Genomic DNA, 6,000 nt, shown 5'->3' on the forward strand with positions numbered 1-6,000 from the left:
TCACGATGGTTATGTCTGTAGTATTTCGTTAAATAAAGTCGTATAGCCCGCAATAACATCTCCAGGACGTGTGTTCGTGCGCCTGCGAGAGAAAGGCTTCGGGGACCTGGCGAGCAGATGTGGCTTGAAGGTTGCCGGCACCAAACTCTACAGGGGCATTCCTTCTGACTCGTCCTGCGATGTACGCGACTAGCCCACGCGCTGTCCTGAGGAAGCTTGCTGCCTGCGTCACGAAGTCCTGTTGCGTGACACTGAGTTTACTTTCTTGCACACTTCGTTTAATTTTATTGACGTGACAACGTCTAATAAATCGATGAATGCCGGCTGAACGCACGAAAAATTGTCCCGTAACGCACATTGTCCCGTTACGCTGTGTCCCGTTACGCTCATTGTACGCTTGCGCCGCATCTATCTCTCTTCCACTCGATTGGAACAACCATCGATTTGACTTTTTCGAGGCACATAAACTTGGAAAACTCCAATTCGTTTCCTACTTTTCCTATCATCGTCCTATCCTTAACAGAATAACACAGATTGGAAGAAGTTAAATAAAAAACATGTATAAAAGTTATAGTTAAAATAATCTCTTCTTTAAAGTAATAAACATATTTGAATTAATGAGTGCAAATAAAAGTAAATTTATCAATTAAACTGTAGATTTCATTTCACTCCTTCTTTGTATCCATACAAAATAGTGATAATTCAATAAAATGATTCAATTTTATTCATAAAAGTATGCAATAATTTCATCAATGTTTTGTTATGACGTTGTCACGTTAAAATATCGTCCGTAAACCGACTTTACAGACAACCAATTTTATTTTTTACGTGTCAACATCTTATCTCTCGGTATTGTGGCATTTGGAATGAGTAATTACATGGAAATGGAACGGAAGTCAATGGATGGAAATGTTACATTATAAATATGGCGGACACATGTGTAGCAACATGGACCCTTGAATAGCCACTTAAATATTAGGGTTCATAACTAAAACGTATTTGTGTGCCAAACTAAATTTTATGATAGTGAAACTACCCTGGAATAAATATGGTAATCTAAAATAGCCATTGTAAAAACAAATCTCAAGTTTTGAAAATACCTAATAAAACTGGCATTGCAATGTTATAATATAAGTGAAGGTAAACAAACGCGCGCTTCGTAGGCTTGAGGCGCGTGTTCAAATCTCGTCAGAGGGAATACTTCCCCCCTCTTTTTAATAACATTATAATACTAATATTAGGTAATAATGTTGAATCAGCTCAATCAGTTAATATTTCTGTGTAGGAAGTATTTATAGACTGATTTCAGTCGTTTAGCCAAAAAAAAATACATACATATAGTTAGTATTGTAATATGTGTTTTAAAAGGTTTAAGGTCAGTATTTTATTAATGCCATTGAAGTATAACTCGCTCAAGTTTTAAGTCACACTATCAACATTATTTTTTTTGGTTAGGTTTTGACGTAAAGACATTGTAATTAGTTATCTTCACGTATTTATACCCAATCGTACCTACTTTGTTTTATCAGGCATTGATTTTTATTTTGTCCCAGGTTCACATGAATTCGATATTGTTTTCAAAATAATTTTTGATCAATTTGATAAAAACTTTTATTTTTTACAATTTAAGTATTTTATTAATGAGCTTAAATTTGTAGTTCCAGGCTATCCACGTATTTGGTAACACATGACTGAAGGAATACTTCCGATAAATTGAGCTGGCAGCGGGCATTCGAACACCGCGCCAAAAGACTGACTTCGCTCAGCTATTTGTAAAACAGCCCCCCCCCCCCCCCCCCCATCACTTCTCCTCCCTCACCGGCGTAATTTCTGGGCATAAAAAGCAATTGCGAGCTTGGAAACGTCTTCTTCTGCGAAATATCACCGAAGTGGCAATATGCCTTAAGTGGAGAGTCAAAAATATCATTTAAAAACATTTATGTAAGTCTGTACGAAAATATTTCACTTAAACTGTTGATGCTACCGTCTCGAAATAAAATAAAATAGCAACCCTAGGATAAGTTAATTCTTTTGATACTTAAATCGTAATTTTTTTATGAAATATTAAATATTTAATTACAGAAAATAATTTTTCACAGAGCAATATAAATTATAAATAAATTTACCTACTGCATTTTATTATTAAATACTAATTAAACTGACACAAACTACTGAATAAAAATTTTATGTTTTAGTTTTGGAGCAAGAACAAAATTATAACCTAATTGCTTTGCGTTTTCTGATTATATTTTAAAAATAATCTGATGTAACTAATTATTATTTACCAATATTTTAATCGCTCATTTTAAATTATCAATATAATAAAAACTGAATGATTTGTAAGGTGATAAACTAATGAAATACAGTATATTGAGAAATTGTGAATTTTAAAATTATTATTCTAAGAAAAATATTACTCCGGTGTTTTATAACCAAATAACCTACTGTGAATAATTATTCTTTGCGCGTGAACAAAGTCGCGATTTGGGTACATCTGATCAGTTTTAAATTTTGTTTGAAGCTTGAGGCAATCCATTTGAAAAAAGCATGTTATTGTTCGACGGGTTATTTCACGCGTGCTTGCTCTACCTGTCATCGCTCGTGATTGATTTGCATTTCAAATGCGGGATTAATTACTACACGCTATTAGTGAAGTAATTAACATGCATGCTTGTTTCATTTCGTTTAGCTTAGAAGCCAGATTTTTGCCTCCCTGCATTTATTAATATATATATATATATATATATATATATATATATATTTGCAATTCAAAGTGCAACGAAATATGACATCAATTATGCAGTTCTTTTCATCATTTCTGACCGTGAACGCCGAGGAAAAGAAATATATTGTGGACCGTAAACGAATGCCGCATATTTCATTCCGAGAGGTTTATTGATATCCGACCATTAATTACACCCGGTGCAAAGCTGGCGGAGTTGTACGAGGACAAGTAAATATGGGGTTTCTGGCGTGACGTGCCCCGTGTGTGGGGGGGGGGGGAGATACGGGGTTTCCTACACAATTCCCACACGTGCCGGGCGGGTATTGGCTGGCCCGCGCATGTCACGTGCCGGCCCGCATGAGCCAGCTACGCGCAGCGAATGGCCAGGGATTAAATCGAATCTAGGTCATTGTGCGGAGCGGACAATTTTTTTTTCCTCCGTCTGGTTGGCCTTTTTTTTCCCCCCATTTCGGGAGTTTGGGTTTTCTGCTGCGACAAGTCCTTACGGTAGTTGCTTAGTCAGCGGCCGTATTTAATCTTGCAGGTGCTTTTCGTCTTGTAGTGTGGTGGCTTAGAGCCAATATTTGGCAGAATCGTGACCTGCTGGATTAAAGCGTCAGATTTTGTACAGCTCATATATACACTTGGTACTACCAAACTATAGGGTGGTGCCCGATTTTTGGGTCCGCCATCTTGAAATACGACACCATTTTGGTTTTCTCCCAAATTTTTCGTCACTCGTTAAAAAACTACTGAATATCGCCCTAACTGTCGGGTTTTTGGCAAAACATGTAGGCATATGTTTTATTAACAATTCAATTTGCTACAATTTGAGCCCAAGAACGTCTTTGTATGTTGAATATTTGGCGACAAATAAATTTTTTAACTTTAATTTAGTTTTAAAATTTTTGTGATTCGTCCAAAAATAGCTGTATAGCACCCAAACTGTTGGGTTTATGGCAAAACGCGTAAGCATGTGTTTTATTAACAATTAAATTTTCTGCAATACGAGCCCACTACTATCTTTGTAGGTTGAATAGTTTGTGAGAAACAAATTTTCAAACTTTTATTTCATTGTCAATTTTTTTACTTGCACCGAAAAATAACACCAGCTGTAACCCCAACTGCAGGGTTAACAATGAAGAAATCCACAAAACAGATGTAATAGCTTCAATGTTTTTCTATATAATTATAAGTTATTTAGAATTTAATTGTTTATAGGTCATTGCAGTGACCACAAAATTTTTTCTGATAATATAAAATGCAGTTAGTGTTCAAATTGAACATTTCTCCAATAACTTGCCATGTTCGGAAATATACATAGACCTCAATGTGGTTGAAAGAAGTATAAATAAGTGTACAATCATAAAAAATAGCTATATCATGCATTTGGGCACCTGCAATATGACAAATATCTGAGCTGTAATGTTCATTGATAATATTTGAAATGTTTGTATTTTAACATAAAGATGCTTACAGTTCATTCACAATTCCACTATCCACAATGGCCTTTGCAGTGACAAAGAGCGGTGCAGGCAAGTGCGGCCTTTTTACAAAAACAACTGTTAGAACAGAGGGGTTCAACCTTACAACCACACTTTATCAAATCTCTACAACTGTTACTCGCTTCGGGTATGGACATCCAGATCGGTTGCCAAGTTTCTTCGTTATATTTCCATCCAAAATTAGCTGGATTAGGTGTATCCTGAAACGATTTCAAACTATTTAGCCAGATGCTAGATTGATAGAGGCATCTATTTGTGTGTTGCAAGAGAGCATCCTGTGTGGGCGGTAGATTATGCATCATCTTAAATTGTATTCCTTGTGTAAACAGATCCTGTCTGACCTCGTTAATACAGGCGAGTTCTGTGGTGCCATCGTACATGATGCATGTGAATCTCTCGATGAGTTCAATCTCCTTTGTTTTATTATCAACTGGCTTATAAGGATGTTTTGCAGGAAAAAGAAATCCTTCAGTAGCTGAAGGGTATGCCTTCAATGTTTTCCATGTTATCTGAGCCCGTAAATGAATGGAAAAATGATAATGCTTGTGACCTGTTTTCTCCAAGCTCTTGGCAAATGTCATTGATATGATAATATCGGAAATTTTTACCATTACCGAATGCAATCCACAGTTGAAAATGAGGTTTGTAAGTAAGTAGCTTGAAAAAAATGCTTACTAGTATTACAACCACATCTGTATCCACAGTGCTTATAAGGATGTTAGTTGCACCTTTTTGTAATGCATCCAGTATATGAAGACACATTCTGGTATCAGTTTCGGGCATGGGCGTACCACTGGTGAAAACTTATATACTGCTGTGTGTGGTCAACTGTAAATAATTATTGTTGCGTTCTTGCTGGGTTTTGGGCGTCTACCATCTTCGCAGTAGATACCAGGAACGCTGCTACTGGATTGACTACCAGACTGATAGTCCAGCTAGCACGTCACTGCACTGTGTTACTGTCCAGAGAGTAATTATTAAAAGGAAAATTTGGTAGTGTTGTGTGAATAGTGGAAATTTGCATTACTTAACTGACGTTTGTTATAAATGAAATAGTAATATCTGAAAAACATATGATTTTAATGGGCCCTTGAATATGGGCGTGAAGTTACTGTTGACATGTGATTAAGCGAGAACAACCAAAATAATATATTTTGTATGTTAACTTCTGTTCAGACCTAGGTGTCGGTACGTAGATGCAAATGACGTCACTGGAACACATTGAATACCATGCCGGGTCTAGCTATACGTTGTCGGAGGCTTGAAGGCTCTCTTCCCAGGACCTCCAGGTGGTCTGCTGCTACGCTGGAACACTGGACGCTGTAAGCTGTAATTGGCGAACTACAGAAGATCTGAGGTAGCCGGGCTTCTGGCTGAAGAATCGACTTCCCTCTCGTCCTAGAAAGTCTGGTTTAATTAGGATCGGTCTCACCAATCGTCGTGGCCGATCGCAGCTGGCGCTGACATCAGTCCGGAACCACTACGGGACGAAACGGGACCGACGCAGAAGTTGGCACTCGATGTCGCCGATACTCCCTATCTAAGACTTATTCAGTCTAGATACTATTCTCCCAACTCGTAGAATGGAGAATTCTAGATAGTACACGACCGCGGATGACGCGAATCTTCAATTCCTCGGGCGGCAACCAAGGCTTTGGTTCGCCCCAGCCCGAGAAACGTCTTCCCGCTGCAAGATGGCGATGGCGTCTCTCTTCCTTCCTCCTTCTATTTACTTTTAGTCCCTAGCAACCAAGGAGCTATAGCTATCAG

Source organism: Bacillus rossius, chromosome 16 (genome assembly GCF_032445375.1).
Source record: "Bacillus rossius redtenbacheri isolate Brsri chromosome 16, Brsri_v3, whole genome shotgun sequence".
NCBI classification, from domain to species: Eukaryota; Metazoa; Arthropoda; class Insecta; order Phasmatodea; family Bacillidae; genus Bacillus; species Bacillus rossius.